The following is a 21,485-nucleotide window of genomic DNA, read 5'->3' as shown; positions in this document are numbered from 1 at the left end:
AATCAAGAACATGATTTTTTATGGAAATACGAAAAATACGTTGCATGATTGATTTTAAGAAAATTTACGTATATGCACGATTTTTATAAGTGATGAATATGTTTATATGTTTTGAAGGATGAGGGGGTTGTGACTAATACGAACATGAACACAAACACGAACATGTAAGGCTAATGCTCAGTGAATGGGTAATACTGTCGCTGATGTCCCCGCCGTCGGGTACCGCGGTTATACGATGGATCCATCGACTAGAGTTGATACGAAAGTCACAACTAATGATCTGAATTCAAATAAAGAAAATGAAAACGTATATGTTGATATGATGAAATATGTCATGGACGCGTTATGCTTTCACATACTATGTTTAAGTTCATGATTTTAATATCATGAAATGTATGTTATTTACCATGGCATGTTATGTATATGTACTTGCTATCATGGTTCAGGTGTGTTGAGTCTTTAGACTCACTAGGTGTGATTGATCCAAATGAGCATGATGATATGGAGACTAGTGGCGCTGAAGAGTGAGTAGGCAGAGCTGGGAGTGTGCACGCTAACCTGAGGATCATACGGTTTTCTGCACTTTATGTTATTGAGTCAAAGATGATACATTATGTTTTTCCGTTTCGCGTCTTTACACATGTTGAGGATTTGACAGGATTTAGTCTAGGGATTTGGATGATATTTAGATTTTTCTTATTAACTGCAATATTTTCATTCAGTGATCAAGTAACTCTTAATACGCATGGTCGTCTATTTTCATTTGCATGCATGTGTAAGAGCATTTCCGAAATTAGCCTGCAAAAAAAAAAAATTTCTAGTAGTATTTTAGTAGATGATGTCTCATTACTCACCTGATTTTTTGCGTACTTGCTATGACATAAAAAATTTCCATTTGCAATTGTTTGATTTGTAGCGCAAAAAAAAATTTGTTGAGTTCTTGATTTCGGAGTTTGACAAATTAAGCTTGACAAGATTGAACAACTGATCGAGAAAACTGAAGGTAACTGATCTTAAAATTCTTAAACTGATAGTTGCCCGAACTGAAGATTAATGCGTATATAGTCAAAGGCAACTGAACTCAGCTAAGCTAACTGAACTGTGTAGTCAACTGGACGATCAGTTAAGACTGATCAGTTACACATCAATAAGTTAATCCTATCGGCTACGTCAATCAGTTGTAACATGTTTTCAGTTAAGGAATGTAGATTTCAACCGACAATTGTACAAGAGCATACTGCAGCGTTTAATGAGAATTTCGCATCTCAGAAAAGCTACAATGTACGATTGACAGAAAAATGTTGACGTGACTATACAACGGATATAAAGATTCAAAATGCATTAACTGTTACCATTGGAAGCAAGCCTATAAATAACCGAGAAAGATTAGTTGAAGGAAAATAATCGAGTAACGAAGCTATCAAGTCAAAAAGTATGCAATCAAGTTTAAAGTTCTCAAAAGCTCACGCTTATTATTTACATTCATAGCTTTCAGGTTATACTTCGAGCTTAAAGCACAAAAACACTTATTGTTATATCATTTGATCTTGTAGAGATCAGTTGTGCTAAGAAAGTTACTTATCAGTTAAGAACTGATAAGTTGTATTGATACTAAGAATTTCGGTTTTGGCAGTGTTATGTCCAAATTGAAGTGGGTTTGTACAATTTATTGTATAGATCAAAGTCTTTTAGTGAAAATTATATCTTCGAGATAAAAGAGTGACGTAGAAGTATTTGAAATCTCCGAACATCCAAAAATCTTGTGCTCTTTCCTTATCAGTTTTATTCTATCTGTCTTTCAGTTATTTCCAAACTTTTATCAAGTTAACTGATTGAAATTGACAACGAGATTCACGAATTCAGTTCATCACTAAACTGATTCATAAATCGAGGAAGTTGTGAAAATTTTCCAGTGTTTATTCAACCCCCCATTATAAGCATTCTCTCACTCCCAACCGATCCTAACAAGTGGTATCAGAGCAGTTGAATCTTGTTCCTGGATATTCCTATCTACAAAACTGATTACCATGTCTTCCTTCAAAAATATTCCAATGTTCTCGAGAGAAGAATTTGATTATTGGAAGATTAGAATGCAGGCTCATCTAGCTGCATAAGATGATGATATGTGATACGTTATCACTGACAGACCCATGAAAATACTGAAAGCAAACACTGTTGTTGTTATAACTGATGTTGCACCACATCGTATTGAAAAGCCTAGTGAGGAATGGACAGCAGAAGACAAAAGAAAAACAAATTTGGACAATGTGGCTAAAGACATTTTGTACATAACGCTGGATAAAATTATTTTCTGCAAGATAAAGGTATGCAACTCTAAAGGTAGAACTGTAAAGATATGCAACTCAGTTTTGGAGACAACTCTAAAGGTAGAACTGCGGGTAAGGTTAAACTTATCCATGGTAACTTTATTATTAAAGATGATTTATTAGTTGAGAATTTGAAATATAACTTGATTAGCATTAGTCAGTTATGCAACAATAATTTCTCAGTTCAGTTCAGCAGACACACTTGCTCAGATAAAGACACAACTGATGAGATCATTTTAACTGAAAATCATTCTGGGAATACTTAAAAAGTCAGTTGGACTGATCAACCTAATGCACTAGTTTTTTTTATAGCTTCAAAATCTTCTAAAAACTAGTTGTGGCATAAAAGGTTGAACCACTTAAACTTTAAGTTTATGCACATTTGAGTAACCATGATCTTGTAACTGGTCTGTCTAAAATAAATTTTTCAGAAGATAAAATTTGTTTAGCATGTCAGTTTGGTAAGCAATTAATATAATCATTTAAAAACAATGGTAGTAAATCTTCCTCCAGATGCTTAGAATTGCTGCATACGGATCGTTTTGGTCCAATAAAAGTCATAAGTTTAGGGGGAATAAATACACCTTGGTAATTGTTGATGATTTTTCAAGATTTACTTGGGTTATATTTATTAAAACAAAAGACCAAACTGCTGCACAACTAATTAAACTTTTCAAAAGATTATTAAATGAAAAATCAATTTGTATTGACAGAATAAGGTCTGATCGAGAGACTGAATTCGTCAATCAAAACCTTTAACAATTTTTAGAAAATACTGGGATCAAGCATGAGTTTTCAGCAGGAAGAACTCCTCAGAAAAATGATGTAGCTGAGAGAAGATCGAACCCTTAAAGAAGCTGCTAGAACAATGCTTGCTGATTCTAGTATTTCTCAAATATTTTGGGCAGAATCAGTAAACACAACATGTTACACTAAGAACAGTTCAATGATTAACAAAAATCATATAAAAATACCATATGAGATCTAGCATGGACATAAAATTGTGGTATCTTACTTCTGAATATTCTACTGTAGATGTTTTATTCACGATAATGGCAAAAATCATTTGAAAGCATTTGATGCCAAATCTGCAGAAGGAATATTTTTGGGTTATTTTTTCAGTTAGTGAAGCTTATAGAGTTTTTAACAAATGCACTTTGAATGTAGAAGAATCAATTCATATTGTATTTGATGAATCTGTACTAACTGATAAGCCAATTGATCCAGTTGATCGCTTTACAGATATAAGTTTAAAGGATGACAGTGAACCTGAACCAGAGATACTAGATCAATCACTTGAACAAGAAATTGTTCCTTATCATCAGTTGTACGAAACAAGGCGAGGCTTGTAGCACAAGGATACAGGAAAGAAGAAGAAATAGATTACGACGAGACATATGCACCAGTTGCACGACTGGAAACAACAGAATATACCTTGCTTATGCCTCATTCAAAAACTTTAAAGTCTATCAAATGGATGTCAAGAGCGCATTTCTAAATGGTCAATTTCAGGAAGAAGTATATGTTGAACAACCACTAGGTTTTGTTAATCATTCTCTTCCTGATAATGTTTATCATTTGAACAAAGCTCTATATGGTCTTAAACAAGATCCAAGAGCTTGGTATGAGACACTTTCAAAATTTGTAACTCATCATAATTTTACAGTTGGATCAGTTGATAAGAATTTGTTCAAATTTTCAAATAATGATCATATTTTAATTGTGCAAATATACGTTGAGGTTATTATTTTTGGGTCAACTAACCCCAAATTATGTGAGAAATTTGTCAAGTTGATGCAGGAAAAATTTGAGATGAGTATGATGGGTGAACTGACAATCTTTCTAGGTCTGCAAGTGAAGCAACTTGAAACTGGTACTTTTATCAGTCAGACCAAATGCACGAAGGAACTTCTTAAGAAATTTGGCATTGAGACATGTTCAGCTGCAAGTACTCCCATGAGCTCATTGATTAAATTAGATAAAGATGATGGGGAAATATCAGTTGAGACGACACTCTATAGATGTTTAATAGGTTCTTTGTTATGCCTAACTTCTAGTCGTCCTGATATTGTATTTGTTGTTTACAAGTGTGCAAGATTTCATGCAAATCCTAAACAATCACATATTTTAGCTGCTAAAAGAATATTGAAATATCTTAAAGGCACCATAAAATGTGTGCTTATTGTATACTAAGGACTCATATTTAAATTTAGTTGGCTATTCAGATGCAGATTATGCAGAATGTAAGATTGATCGTAAAAGCACAAGTGAACATGTTAGGATCGGTTGATTGGATGAGATGTGTTTAGAAGGGGGGGTTGAATAAACACTCACGATTTTAGGATCTTTTCGAATGAAGTGTCAGTTCTGTGACAAACTGAAACTAAGAATGTCGTCAGTCAATGATAATTAGTTTAACTGATAACAGTTGCGGAAATAAACTGACTGAAAGATAGAATAAATAACTGAAGTAGTAACACACAAAGATTTATTGATGTTCGGAGATTGAAATAACTTCTACGTCACCCCCTCTATCACAAAGATAGGATATGCACCAAGAGACTATGATCGATACAAAACTTGTACAGACCCACTTCAGTTTGGACTTAACACTGCCAAAATTGAAACTCTTAGTTTACTAAATATCTCACAGTTCTTCAAGTGAACATAGCACAACTGATCTAGTTAAGATCAAATAAACAATACAACGGTTTGTGCTTGTAAGCTCGAAAGGTAGTGTAACGTACCGTACTTTTACTACTTAAAATTTGCGGAAAAATTAAAAATTTTCTTAAATAATTCTATAAAATAAACTGTACGTCTCAAAATTTGTTGCAACAAAAGATTTGCAAATAAAGTTTGACAAAAGTATTTGAACATTTTCATATAAGCTTAAAAACTTGGGCGGTCCTCGGGTTTAGCCTCCTGCTCAGTCCAAGCCTGCTCCTTGGTCCCCACCCCTTGTCTCCCCGAAAACATCATCATCTGCATCGATCAAGCCTAGTGAGTCTAAAGACTCAATATGTATAAACTGGAAGTAACGAGTAATACATAATAAAACCACATGTAACTTTAAAATAAAGCGTACATACATGAACTTGAACTTGAACTTGCGCTTAAACTTGAACTTACATACGTACATACATAGACGTGCCATAAGCATAAAACTTTTCTTAAACGTGCTTGCATACTTGAACATACATAACTTCATCATTTTGCGTAGAGGCGTGTTTCAAAGCAAGTGACCCATACATAATACGACTGATCAGACTAAACCACAGTACTGGGCTGACAGGGATGAATCCACTTCCACATACATGAGATCCCGTTCATGCTTTAACGGGTGGATTGGTTCTCGTTCATGCTTTAACGCTTTCCAATCCTGATCTAAACCTGTTCATGCTTTAACGAGGTGGAGAGGTCCTCGGCCACGTTCCCCGACTTCCAAACCCATTCATAATTTGGTCACAAGACATTTAGCATACCTCAAAAACATGAAAATATTTTCGTTGCACGTCGAACATACTTATTTGACATTGAGGGATTCGTTGGATCTCACTTGGGGCTGCTGCTGCACATACTAATATGAGTTTGAAATACTTAACTTGCATAACTTAGACTTAGGCACTCGTGCTCACCACCGAAGTGAATAAGTCGCTTATGACATTTTAGTTCCCTCGAGACTTGACCTCTTTTAATCGTCGTACTAACCATTATCTTAAACCCAAAACAAACCTGCGGTGAAGTCTAATTTTTTTCCCAAAATATGAAGTACACGGACCCCATGCCCGGGTCCGTGTATGGTTCCGTGTTGGTTCGCAAAATAAATGCTTGAAAAGAAGTGAGGACACGGACCACGTGCTAGGGTCCGTCTAGGTGTCCGTGTAGGCTCGCAAATTTGACACTTCCAAGGAAACAAAGGCACGGACCCCGTGTCAGGGTCCGTCGAAGGGTCCATGTAGGCTTGGTTTACTGACACTAAGGAGGAAACAAGGGCACGTACCCCGTGCCAGGGTCCGTGTACGGGTCCGTGCAGACTCGGTACGCGTGAAACAACGAAAATTTCATATACTCAAAGCTTATTTCTCCTAACTCGATCATCCCGACCAAGAGTCGACACCCCGAGACCCTTTCTAGGATACTAAAACCTTGAATCCAAACCCGTACAACCACCCCAAAACAACGACATCCACCTTACGACACAATACAACTCAAAACACGGATATTAACCCCAAATCGTTTCCTACGGCTTCTAATGAATTCAAGTGCCTATCGACACTCCCCGGCAATCTAAATACCAACCCAACATCATACTAAGCATACATATACGCAGCAACGGTAACCCGTCGATCCCCAACGAAGCCTGTAACAATAAAACTTAAAGAACGCATCAATACATAATTTTCTAAAAAAAAATGCAGTTTTTTTATCCAAATATTTCGAATTTACTGTCAAATCGAAGGTATCGAAAAGTTCTACAATTTTTGTATTTAAAGTTTTCTCAGAATCATGACCCCAAAATCGCAGTTTTTGAAAAGACGGCAAAAAAGTGATTTGTGATCCCAAAATCTATTTCTAAATTGATCCAAACATCATTGCTCAAACTTCTACACACCACGCCTGTATTTTTACGCATAAATAACAACACAACGAATAATATAACGAGATCGATGCAGAAATAACAGAATATATGTGCCTTTACATCTATAACGCTACCGAAACGACGATACAGAAGTGGGAAGGATGCGAGAGACGATCCGGGACGCTTGTGGCACTAAAAATCCTTGAAGAAAACACACGAAAATTTGCTGGAAGATGGAGAGGGTAGGGGCGGCTGCAAGGACTCCTAGAACACTAGGTTTTCTCCTCTCCAAAAATAATAATAAAAAAATAATAAAAATCTGAATTTAAATGTGTGTGTGTGTGTTTAGCATTATTTAATGTGTGTAAAAGTGTGTGTGCGTGTGATTAGTGTTAATTAGGAGAAAAGTTTACTCAATTAATAATAAACAAGCTAATTTTAAAATACTACTTCTCCCCTAATTAATAAATTCTCTAGATTTAAAATCACTTGCACAAGCGTCATAACTTTTAAAAATTTATAAATCATATAATAGCTAAATCGATAATTTAGGCTTTAAAATGCTACAAACTAATAAATTATTTAAAATGCTCAAATCTTAACTTAAAATAAAATACCAGGTTTTAAAGTTACCAAAAATCGTCACTGGTCTCTTTTCCTCGACCCCGCCTCGAATAATCGCCTGAAACATGAAACTCGAGAAATATTTTAACGTGGATCACATAACATAAATAATTTAGAATAATTCAATTTGAATAAATATTGCATCACTAAAATAATTTTAAATTTAAATAAATGATTTAACAATTAAATAAATGCATGGATTTTACGTGTACTAAAATTGGGCCCTACAGTTCCTCCCCTACTTATATAAATTTCTTCCTCAAAATTAAATCTTACCGAACAACTCCGGGTAGCGAATTCTCATATCAGATTCAGTCTCCCAAGTGGCCTCTTCCACTGATTAATTCAGCCACCGAACTTTGACCAGCTTGGTCACCTTGTTCCGAAGTCTGCGCTCTTGTCTGTCTAGGATTTGGACAGGTCTTTCCTCAAATGACTGGTCTGGAGCCAACTGCAACGGCTCGTAGCTCAGAACATGCGAAGGATTAGCTAGATACTTCCTCAACATCGAGACATGGAACACATTGTGTACCCCGGCCAGATTCGGCGAAAAGGCAACACGATAAGCTAGTGTCCCAACTCTGTCAAAATCTCAAATGGCCCAATAAACCTCGGGCTTAGCTTACTTTTCTTCCCAAATCTCATAACACCCTTCGTGGGTGATATCTTCACGAAAACGTGACCACCTACGGCAAACTCTAGGTCTCTCCTCCTTTTATCAGCATAACTCTTTTGGCGACTTTGGGCGGTCTTCATTCTGTCTCGAATCTTGACCACCACGTCTGCAGTCTGCTGAACTATCTCAGGGCCAAGTTCTGCTCTTTCTCCGACTTCATCCCAATGAATCGGCGACCTACACTTTCTCCCATACAACACCTCATAGGGAGCCATACCTATAGATGATTGAAAACTATTGTTGTAAGTAAACTCCACTAGAGGTAGATTCGATTTCCAATTACCCTGGAAATCGATCATACAGGATTGCAATAAATCCTCCAAAATTTGAATCACTCGCTCGGACTGGCCATCTGTCTGCTGGTGAAAAGCGATACTGAATAGCAACTTCGTCCCCATGGCTGTATGTAGGCTCTTCCAGAAGGACGATGTAAATCTTTGGTCCTGGTCGGACACAATAGAAACTGGGATTCCGTGCAATCGAACGATCTCCCTGATATAAAGCTCCACATACTGCGTCATGGAGAAAGTCGTCTTTACTAGCAAGAAGTGCGCTGACTTAGTGAGTCGATCCACTATGACCCAAATGGCATTAAAACCTCAGACTGACTTCGGCAAGCCAACAAGGAAGTCCATAGTGATATTCTCTCATTTCCACTCGGGGATAGGAAGTGGCTTAAGCATCCCTGCTGGCCTTTGGTGCTCTGCCTTCACTTGCTGACAAGTGAGGCATTCAGACACAAACCGACGGATGTCTCGCTTCATCCCTGGCCACCAATACAAAATCTGCAGATCCTTGTACATCTTTGTACCTCCTGTGTGGATTGAATACGGAGATGCGTGTGCCTCTGTCAGAATATCCTCTCTGATCGAATCAACGCTGGACACCCACATTCTACCTCTGTATCTTACAATACCATCTGACATTGTGTAGAGTACGCTGCCCTTAGCTTCATCTTTCAGCCTCCATTTCTGCAACTGCGCATCTGAAGGCTGTCCTCTACGGATTCGATCTAGCAAATGGGATTTGACTGTTAGATTCGATAGTCTGGGAGCTCTGCCCTTGGGATAAACCTCTAACCCAAACCTCTGAATCTCAAACTGAAGAGGTCTCTGTACTGACAACTGTGCTATGACTGCAACCTTTCTGCTCAAGGCGTCTGCGACAACATTAGCCTTTCCCGGATGGTAGCGAATTTCACAGTCGTAGTCTTTTACCAATTCCAACCACCGTCTCAGTCTCATATTCAGTTCTTTCTACGTGAAGAAATATTTGAGACTCTTGTGATCGGTAAATATCTTGCATTTCTCGCCGTACAAGTAGTGTCTCCAAATCTTCAATGCCAAGACAACGACGGCTAATTCTAAATCATGAGTCGGATAATTCTTCTCATGCACCTTCAACTGTCTGGAAGCATAAGCTATCACCAGACCATGCTGCATCAACATTGCGCCTAACCCGAGCTTAGATGCATCGGTGTATAGCACAAAATCTCCTTGCCCAGATAGCATGGCTAACACTGGCGCTGAAATGAGAGCTTGCTTCAAAGTATCGAAGCTCTTCTAACACTCGGCGCTCCACACGAACTTACCATTCTTCTTGGTCAGTGAAGCGAGCGGCACTGCTATTGACGAAAATCCCTGAATAAACTTACGGTAGTAACCGGCTAAACCCAGAAAACTGCGGATTTCTAATTCATTCTTTGGCTCAACCCATTCTTTAACCGCTGCCACTTTAGCTGGATCCACCTCAATACACTGCTAGATATTATATGACCCAAAAACGCTACTTTCTCCAACCAAAATTCACACTTACTGAACTTTGCAAATAACTTGCGACTCTGCAAGGTTTGCAAAACTATCTTCAAGTGCCGACTGTGCTCCTCAAGACTCTTCGAGTAAATAAGAATATCATCAATGAACACTATGATGAATTGGTCTAAGTAGGGCTGGAATACTCGGTTCATCAAGTCCATGAAAATTGCTAGAGCGTTCGTCAGTCCAAACGGCATCACTAAGAACTCGTAATGCCCATACCTGATCCTGAAGGCTATTTTGTGCACATCTGCGTCTTTCACCTTCAGCTGGTTATACCCTGATCGAAGATCTATCTTAGAGAACATTGTGGCTCCCTGCAACTAATCAAATAAGTCTTCGATTCTAGGATGTGGATATTTGTTCATGATCGTTACCTAGTTCAATTCTCGGTAATCGATACACAGCCTCATGCACCCATCCTTCTTTTCACAAAGAGCACTGGTGCGCCCTACGGTGAGAAACTGGGGCGGATGAATTTCTTGTCGAGAAGCTCCTGAATCTGCTGCTTGAGTTCTAACATCTCAGCTGAAGCTAATCGGTACGGTGCCTTAGATATTTGCACTGGGCCTGGCATGAGATCAATCGCAAACTCCACCTCTCTCTCTGGTGGAAAACCTGTGATGTCATCAGAAAAGAAGTCTAGAAAGTCTCTGACTACTGGCACATCTGATATTGACGGAGTGGGTATGTCAGGTGTTGAAATGATGCTGGCCAAGAAAGCCTGACACCCCTTGGAAATACGTTTCCGCGCCTGCATGCAAGAGATCATGCGAGAGAAACTCATCCATCTTGCTGGTTCAAATAGAAATTGCTCCATGCCTAACGGTCTAATCAATACTGATCTCTTCTGAAAATCAATCAGGACTCTGTTCTTTGTCGGCCAGTCCATACCCAAGATAATATCGAATTCCGGCATAGGAAACACAATCAAATCTGCATACACTAGGTGGCCTTGCAGTTCGAGATCAATGTCTCTGACCACGCTAGTAGCTGACAACTCTTCCCTTGATGGGACTGTCACGGAGTAATTCATGTCAAGGTCGATAGTCTTGATATCCAAGTGACTAGCGAACGTTTCCGTGATAAATGAATGGGTGGCTCCTGAATCTATCAAGGCCTGAGTAGCTATTCTCTTAATAAAAATATTTCCTGAGAGATGTTAGCACAACACAAAACTTATATCTCCCAAATTTCTAATATTAACCTCAAGCATAGCGGAAAATTAATATCCCAAGTCACTCAAAAATATTGCTATCACACTAGTAATCCCAAATAAAATTTCAACATGCAAGGCAAAATAATACTGAGCTTAGGTAGATAAGTTTACCGGTAAGTAATGTCGTGTCTGGGTTCGCCTCCTGTGCATGCATGGAGAACACTCTGCCTTGAGTCGGATGCCTCCACTGTGGGCACTCCTTCAACATGTGGTCACTGGCTCCACATTTAAAACACTTGTCTGACCCATACAAACATTGTCTCGGGTGCTGGCGGTTGCACTTAGGACACACTGGGAAATCACCGGGTTTCTGAGGCGCCCTCTATTGCTGAATTGGACCCCTGCTCTTTGGTGGTCACTGATATGGCCTCTTCCCTGGATGTCCCTGGAATGGCTTCTTGAACGGAGGCTGCTATTGTTGCTGCTGCTGTGGAGCCTGATAGGGCCTCTTGCACTGCCTGTCAGCCTCAATATCTCTCTGATCCTGCTCTACCGCCAAGGCTCTAGATACGGCAATTGCATAAGTCGTAGGACCAGCAACTCGAACATCACAGGCGCAACATCGACCGCAACCCATCCATAAAATACCTCAACTTACTCTGGGCATCATTAGCTATCAGGGGCACAAAGTTACACCCCCTCTCAAACTTCCTCACAAACTCCGCAACGCTGCTACCCCCCTTGACGCAACGTCATGAACTCCCTGGTCAATCTGGATCGCACTTCTTCAGTAAATTACTTGGAGTAGAATATCTCCTTAAATCCGTTCCAAGTCAACGTCTACAAATTGACCAATACTGACGCACTCTCCCACCATAGCCTGGCGTCCCCTGTCAGAAGGAGCGTGGACCCTATCTGCATCGGTCAGTTCCATAAAATCGAAGATTACCTTGATAGGACTTAATCCATCCTTCAGCTATCATCGGGTCAGTGGTCCCCGAGAACTCCTTTGGGCTCATCCAGTCTGAGCCTCTCGTATACTGCCTCTAGTCTGGGGCTCGCTTCTGTATTTGCCGCAGCTTGGTTCCCCGAAAACTGTGCGAAGAACTGTGTCATACCTGCAAGCATTTGAGCTTGCATGTCCGGCGGTGGAGGAGGAGGAGAGTCTCTCCCCTCCTATCGAGCCTCTCTATACTCATCCTTGGCTTCAGGGTCAATCAAACATCTAGGAGGCATACTGTTCCACAATTTACCCAACACGTAAGTGCCACATGCATGAAAATGATATCAATAGTATAAGATGTACGTAATCTAAACTTAAAACATGGACATGCTGAAATCATGACTTAACGCTTAATTCATAACATAATTCAAAACTATAAAACTTACAGACTTGAGGTGTGACTTCGTGAGATTCTTGCAACTGGCAGTAGGCGTAACCCTTTACAAGAACACCGCTTTGATACCAACTGTAACGTACCATACTTTTACTACATAAAATTTGCGGAAAAATTAAAAATTTTCTTAAATATTTCGATAAAATAAACTGAACTTCTCAAAAGTTGTTGCAACAAAAGATTTTCAAATAAAGTTTGACAAAAGTATTTGAACATTTTCATATAAGCTTAAAAACTTCGGCGGTCCTCGGGTTTAGCATCCTGCTCAGTCCAAGCCTGCTCGTTGGTCCCCACCCCTTGTCTCCTCGAAAACATCCTTATCTGCATCGATCAAGCCTAGTGAGTCTAAAGATTAAACACGTATAAACTGGAAGTAATGAGTAATACATAGTAAAACCACATGCAACTTTAAAATAAAGCGTACATATATGAACTTGAACTTGAACTTGCGCTTAAACTTGAACTTACATACGTACATACATAGACGTGCCATAAGAATAAAATTTTTCTTAAACGTGCTTGTATAGTTGAACATACTTGAACATACATAACTTCATCATTTTGCGTAGAGGCATGTTTCAAAGCAAGTGACCCATACATAATACGTCTGATCAGACTAAACCACAATACTGGGCTGACAGGGACAAATCCACTGCCACATACATGAGATCCCCGTTACTGGGCTGACAGGGACGAATCCACTGCCACATACATGAGATCCCCGTTCATGCTTTAACGGGTGGATTGGTCCCCGTTCATGCTTTAACGCCTTTAAATCCTAATCTAAACCCATTCATGCTTTAACGGGGTGGAGAGGTCCTCAGCCACGTTCACCGACTTCCAAACCCATTCATAATTTGGTCACAAGACATTTAGCATACCTCAAAAACATGAAAATATTTTCCTTGGACGTCGAACATACTTACTTGGTGTTGAGGGATTCGTTGCAAATCGCTTGGGACCGCTGCTGCACATTACTAATATGAGTTTGAAATACTTAACTTGCATAACTTAGACTTAGGTACTCGAGCTCACCAACGAAGTGAATAATTAGCTTATGACATTTTAGTTCCCTCGGGACTTGACATCTTTTAACGTCGTACTAACCATTATCTTAAACCCCAAAACAAAACCAGCATTGAAGTCTAATTTGTTTCCCCAAATATGAAGTACACGGACCCCGTGCCTGGGTCCGTGTATGGGTCCGTGTAGGTTCGCAAAAGAAATGCTCGAAAAGAAGTGAGGACACGGACCCTTTGCTAGGGTCCGTCTAGGGGTCAGTGTAGGCTCGCAAATTTGACACTTCCAAGGAAACAAAGGCACGGACCCCGTGTCAGGGTCCGTCAAAGGGTCCGTGTAGGCTTGGTTTACTAACACTAAGGAGGAAACAAGGGCACGGACCCCGTGCCAGGGTCCGTGTACGGGTCCGTGCAGACTCGGTACACGTGAAACAACGAAAATTTCATATACTCAAGGCTTATTTCACCTAACTCGATCATCCCGACCAAGAGTCGACACCCCGAGACCCTTCCTAGGATACTATAACCTTGAATCCAAATCCATACAACAACCCCAAAACAACAACATCCACCCTACGACACAATACAACTCAAAACACGGAAATTAACCCCAAATCGTTTCCTACGGCTTCTAATGAATTCAAGTGCCTATCGACACTACCCGACAATCCAAATACCAACCCAACATCTTACGAAGCATACCTATACGCAGCAACGGTCACTCGTTGATCCCAACGAAGCCTGCAACAATAAAACTTCAAGAACGCATCAATACATAATTTTCTGAAAAAAATGCAGTTTGAGCAGCTCCACGAAAAACGCCATAACTCACTCAATTTTTATCCAAATATTTCGAATTTACTGTCAAATCGAAGGTATCAAAAAATTCTACAATTTTTGTATTTAAAGTTTTCTCAGAATTACGACCACAAAATCGCAGTTTTTGAAAAGACAGTAAAAACAGTGATTTGTGATCCCAAAATTTGTTTCAAAATTGATCCAAACATCATTGCTCAAACTTATACACACCACGCATGTATTTTTACGCATAAATAACAACACAACGAATAATATGACGAGATAGATGCAGAAATAACAGAATATATGTGCCTTTAAATCTATAACGTTACCGAAACGACGATACCGAAGCGGGAAGGATGAGAGAGACGATCCGGGATGCTTGTGGCGCTAAAAATCCTTGAAGAAAACACACGAAAATTTGCTGGAAGATGGAGAGGGGAGGGGCGGCTGCAAGGACTCCTAGAACCCTAGGTTTTCTCCTCTCCAAAAATAATAATAATAAACAATAATAAAAATCTGAATTGAAGTGTGTGTGTGTTTAGCGTTATTTAGTGTGTGTAAAAGTATGTGTGCGTGTGATTAGTGTTAATTAGGAGAAAAGTTTACTCAATTAATAATTAACAGGTTAATTTAAAAATACTAACTCTCCCCTAATCAATAAATTCTCTAGATTTAAAATAACTTGCACAAGCGTCATAACTTTTAAAAGTTTATAAATCATAAAAAAGCTAAATAGATAATTTAGGCTTTAAAATGCTACAAACTAAATAAATTATTTAAAATGTCTCAATCTTAACTTAAAATAAAATACCATGTTTTAAAATTACCAAAAAACGTCAACGGTCTCTTTTCCTCGACCCCGCCTCGAATAATCGCCTGAAACATGACACTCGACAAATATTTTAACGTGCATCACATTACATAAATAATTTAGAATAATGCAATTTGAATAAATAATGCATCACTAAAATCATTTTAAATTTAAATAAATGAATTAACAAATAAATAAATGCATGTGTTTTACGTGTACTAAAATTGGGCCCTACAGGTAGCCTCAAATGCTACAAATATATCAGATAAGTGTGAGCTTTTTGATTCTCGAGTAAGAGCGATAAATTCAGGAGGGTAACAGCAAGTTTGAAAAATAGATAGATCAATTGTTTGCTCAACTGCTCTTCTCAACTATTTATAAGATTCTCTTCAACGGTAACATTAAATATAATTTGAATCATTATCCGTTGATTGCCACGTCAATATTCCTCTGACATTCGTATAGTGTAAGCTCTGAAATTCGGCGTTCCACTATGAGTTGCAGTCTGCTTTGTACTATTGTCGGTTGAATGTGTTGCATTCGATAAACTGCGCATTAATCTTCAGTTAGGCAACTGTCAGTTGATTTATGTAGTTCAGTTACTTCAAGCTACTTGATCAATTAATCCAATAAATTAATCACTTAGTTTGTCAAACAACCGAAATTAAGTTTCCAACAATTTTCGTCTTTTTGGTGTTTGACAAAACTTGGAATTTTATAAACTGATCAACTAAACTCTCATTGTAGATAAAATAAACCTTTCAATGTACAGATTCTTACAAAGAATTAAAGAATGAAATAATCTACAAAAATCTAAATAAAGATTCTTCTTTAGATTCTTCGTGATAAACTTGAAGCTCTGGTTTCTCTGACTGATTTTACACTTCCCCCCTTTTGTCAAACTCATCAACATTTCTTGACAAATTCCGCACATCTGAAGATAGATTAGAAACTTCATTCATTAGGATATCTTGCAGTAAATCCATTCATTTTGAAACAGTACTTTCCAGATAGTCGAGACGTCTAGTCACTAATGCTTCCGTCTGAAAATGAGCTTCAGTTGAAACTCTGTCTTTGCGGAGCTCGTCCATCTAAAAGTATAAAGAAGAAACATCCTTCTGGATTTGCTGCAGTTTACCCATGGTACTATTCTTAATAGAATCAATTCTCATAGTGTGCAAGAATTGCGTTGATCGGATGTCAGAAATGGAAGTCATTATACCAACGAGGTTGATCTGAATAACGGAAATTTCTTCGAACAGAGACTCAATTTCTATTGTAATGCCTGGAGACATGGCTCCGGAAGTTTCTGGTTGCTCTATGTTCTCTCCATCGAAAATGATAAGTGTCCTGTCAGTTCTTTCAGTTGTAGTATTGACCATTTCTGATGTCTCTTCTGGTAAGACTTCCTGTTGAGATTGTGGAGGAGAAGTTGGATCAGTAGCAGGGTCCGACGATGCTTCATGCGGATGATTAGTTGAACCAGCAGTTATTATTGGGATAGAATGCTCAACTGATGCTTTAGGTTGACTGAATGATAGAAGGCTGATCAGCTGGCACTTCTTCAGTTGCAACTGAGTGCACCTGAGCCTCTTAAGTTAGTTCAAAAACTGCCTGTTCAGTCATGATAACTGATTGAACTAGCTCTTCGGTTCTCGATATTTCTTATTCAGTTGTGGAGGGCAACTGAACTAGTTCTTCAAGAGGTTGATCTGGGGCTTGAAAAGCTAATTCTTCAGTTGTGAACAACTTTTCAATTGCTTCAGTAGAGGATAGTTGAATGTCAGAGTCAACTAATTTGATTACTTCATCAATGTAGGCCAATGATAATTCAGCGTCTGTGTATAGTGCAGCTTCAGCAGTTGAAGACTGAGGAACATCAGTTGGCTTTGATGCATCTTTAGAAAAAGAATCAGTCATCTGTTCAGTAGAGCCTGCACTTGGATCCTTGGATGGCTGATCTGTTTGAGCTAATTGATCCGCTAGCTCATCTGAAGAAAGATCTTGGGAATTATCTAGAATAATAAGTTCTTGATCCATTTCTCAATTCTTGATATCCATTTGTAGAGATAAGAAGTCCATATCAGTTGGTCATTAACTGTTTTATCATTAAGAGCAGTTGGGCTGGTGGGATCGTAGTTCTGACGTAGATGACCAATCAACTTACTCAGTTTCTTTGCTCGTATCTGATCAAAGAAATATTTCTTTCTCTCAAGTGCTTGAACCATCGTGGCAGCTTTGACCATATTCAGAACAAGTGTTTCCAAGGCAATGAATTTATTTAAAGCTGATTTCTTTCGTAATTGCCTGGAAAACATAACAGTTCTAAACTTTACCCATTCTTCATATGTTCTGAGTTTACCTTTAGAAAATTCATTGACTTCCTTCCAAATGAGGTCAATGTGCGTCTGAATGGTGTTGGTAGGTCTGGGCTCTTCAATCATTTTCTTTTGCCCTTAGATTCAGTTAGAACATGAGAAATGCTCAGTCCTGAACTTGTCGAGTCCACTTGTTCTCGAATCACTATTTTTTTAGGTCTTGCCAACGGCAGAGGAGTTGGTCTGGTGATAGTGATAAGTGGAGCTTTAACACCAACAAGCTTCTTCTTTTCACCAGATTCGGTGACCTTCTTCTTTTGTAGAACAGTAGACAGAGATAACTGATCCTCAGTTGAGGATTCAGTTGGGATAGCTTTCAGAGGGATAGTCTTGATAGGCTGTTGATCCCCCGACTACATCAATCCTTTCAGTTGGGATGTGATAGGATAGGTTGATAGGTTGAAATCTGTTTAGAAGGGGGGGTTGGAAATACACTCACGATTTTTATAATCTTTTCGAATGAAGTAGTCAGTTCTGTGACAAACTGAAACTAGGAATCTTGTCAGTCGATGAAAATCAGTTTAGCTGATAACAGTTGCGGAAATAAACTGACTGAAAGATAGAATATATAACTGAAGTAATAACACGAAGATTTATGGATGTTCGGAGAAAGAAATAACACATATGTCACCCCTTCTATCACAAGGATAAGATATGCACTAAAAGACTTTGATCGATACAAAGATTGTACAGACCCACTTAAGTTTTGACTTAACACTGCCGAAACTGAAACTCTTAGTTTACTAAATAACTCACAGTTTTCAACTGAACTTAGCACAACTGATCTAGATAAGATCAAATAAACAATACAACGATTTGTGCTTGTATGCTCGAAAAGTAGCCTCAAATGCTACAAATAAATCAGATAAGCGTGAGCTTTTGATCTTTGAGTGAGAGATATGAATTCAGCAGGGTAACAGTAAGCTTGAAAATAGATAGTTCGATTGGGTTGTTTGCTCAACTGCTCTTCTCACCTATTTATAGGCTTCTCTTCAAAGGTAACATTAATTATAATTTGAATCAATATATCCATTGATTGCCACGTCGATATTCTTCTGACATTCGTACACTGTAAGCTCTGAAATGTGGCGTTCCACTACGAGTTGAAGTCTACTTTGTAGTGTTGTCGGTTGAATGTGATTTTCAATTGATGACGTGTATAGCTGAATGATTAGCTGATAAGCTCACAGCTGAATATGTCAACTGATCAGTTTCCAACTGATCAGTCAGTTGTCTTCGATAGTTCAGTTCAGCTGGTTTCAGTTGCCTTCGATAATCTGCGCATTAATCTTCAGTTAGGCAACTGTCAGTTGATTTGTGTAGTTCACTTACTACAATTAACTTGATAAATTAGTCCAATAAATTTAAAAAATAGTTTGTCAAACCACCGAAATTAAGTTTCCATCAATTTCCTCCTTTTTGGTGTTTGACAAAATTTGTAAAGTATGAACTGATCAACTGAATATAAAATAATCTTCGAATTCATTGTATATAAAATAATTCTTCTAATGTATAGATTCATACAAAGAATGAAAATCGGGAACTAATCTATGTACAGATTCGTACAAAGAATAAAGAATCTTCAACCATTAACTGAAGTCAGTTAATCTTCATATCTTCTTCTTCCCTTTGTTCCTTTCGTCTTCTTCTTTTTCTCTAATTTCCCCCTTTTTGTCAAGCACATCCATATTCTATGATAATATTCGAACATCTGTTGCAATATCTGATACGCCATTCATCACAATGTTCTGCAACATATCAATTCTTTTAGTGACTGTATTCTAAAGAAAGTCAAAGCGTCTGCCGACTAATGCTCCTATATTTCTTGATTTTTTCCATCTAGAGAAATAGAGAAGTCACAATCTGATTGAGTTGATTCAGTCTGCCTGAGGTAAACTCATTGTTCGAGTTGAGCTTCAAAGTGTGTGCAAGCTGAGTTGATTGAATTGCAGAAATAGAATTCACCATACTGACGAGGTTGGACTGAACAGTTTGAAGTTCTTCAAATAGGGCATCAGTGTCTGAAATCCCGGGAGACATGGCTCCGGAAGTTTCTGGAATCCTTCCCTTTCCTGTTGAGTAAATACAATCATCGCACCGTCAGTTGGTTCTGTTTCATGCGCCACTATTTCTGAAATATTTTCAATTGTTAGTTCCTGGGGAGAAGAAGAGACAGTTGGAAGAACAGAAGTAGTAGAAGGTTCTTCAGTTGATTGAATAACTGGTTCTTCAGCTGGCATGTCTTCAGTTGAAACTGAGTGCAGCTGAGCCTCTTCACTTGGTTGCAAAACTGCCTGTTCAGTCACAACTGGTGACTGAACAAGCTCTTTAGTTTCTTCATAAATGGCCTTCTCGACCTGTACTTCAAAACTAACAGCTTGATCAGCTGGTTTATCAACAATAGTAGGATCAGCTTGTTCTTCAGTAACAGTTGGCTGGTCTGCTGGTTCCTCAGATATAACAACATCTTCAACTGATATTGATGTATCTAGCTGAATATCAAAAGTTACTGATTTGATGACCTCATCAAGATAGGCCAGTGATAATTCAACTTCAGAATAAGGCATTGGATCAGTAGTTTAAGATGGAGGTGCTGAAGATGATGATGGTTGAGCAACTGATGTGGAAGGTTCAGTTGCCTGTTGAGCAGTTTCAGCAACTGTTTCCTTGGATGGCTCTTGAACTGACTGTTCAGCTGGCTCTTCTTCAGTTTATAAATCCTGGGAAGCCGCTGGAATGATCAGTTCTTGATCCATTTCCAAGTTTTTGATCTATTTGCAATGCAAAAAGATCCGAATCCAGTTGATTATGCACAGCTGTATCATTGAATGCAGTTGGACTGGTAGGATCAAAATTAAGTCGCAATTCAACATCTATCTTTTGTAGCTTCTTAGCTCTCAGTTGATTGAAAAAGTAATGCTTTCTCTCCAGAGCCTGAACAACTGTAGAAGCCTTGAATACCCTCAGAACAACAGTCTCCAGATCAATAAATTTCTTCAGTTTATATTTCTTCTGAAGCTGTTTGGCAAAGGACATCAGTTCTGAACTTTACCCATTTATTGTAGGCTTTGAGCTTGTTCACTGTAAATTCATTGATCTCTTGCCAAATAAGATCAATGTGAGTTTGGATGGCATTGGTTGGCCTGGGCTCTTCTTGCAATTTGCCTTTGCCTTTAGAGTCAGTCAGGGCATGAGTAATGCTCAACCATGTTGTAGTTGCATCAATCATTTCTCTGATCACTATTCCCTTAGGTCTGGCAGTTGGTAGTGAAGTGTATCCAGAAATAGTGATCAATGGAGCCTTAACTCCAGCAAGCTTCTTCTTGTCACCAGATTCAGTGACTTTCTTCTTTGGTTGGATGGTAGATAAAGGCAACTGATCCTCAGTTGAGGGTTCAGTTGGAACAGCTTTCAATGGAATAGCATTGATAGGCTGTTGAGCTCCTGACTGCATCAATCTTTCAGTTGGAATGGTCCCAACTGCAGCAGTAGGCTTAGTCTTCAAGTTTCGTGGCTTCTTGACGACCTTGGACGATGGAGTTTTTTCTGAGTCAGTTTCACTATAACGACCATGGGCTATCCCGATCTTGGGGCTCCCTCGGGGGTCTTGTCCCATCTTGGGTTCCCTCTCGGGCTTTTTCCCTCACGGTCTTTCCACATGCGTTATTACTCATAGGACTCTCCACACAAGGATGGTGGAGTGGTACCTCCCCAAGTCTCGAACTCATGACCTCCTGGCATAAGTACATAGTTCAAATAGACTTGATACCAGTTGGGCTAGTAAAATCAGCATCCAGCATGTCTTTTAAATGTACTTCCTTAAATCTTAAAAATCCCATAGACATTTAAAAATCATAATTTAATCAAGAACATTTCATAAACATTTAAAAATAATCA

This window comes from Primulina tabacum, chromosome 6 (genome assembly GCF_025594145.1).
Source record: "Primulina tabacum isolate GXHZ01 chromosome 6, ASM2559414v2, whole genome shotgun sequence".
In the NCBI taxonomy this organism is placed as follows: Eukaryota; Viridiplantae; Streptophyta; class Magnoliopsida; order Lamiales; family Gesneriaceae; genus Primulina; species Primulina tabacum.
Note: the sequence above shows the minus strand (reverse complement) of the source record.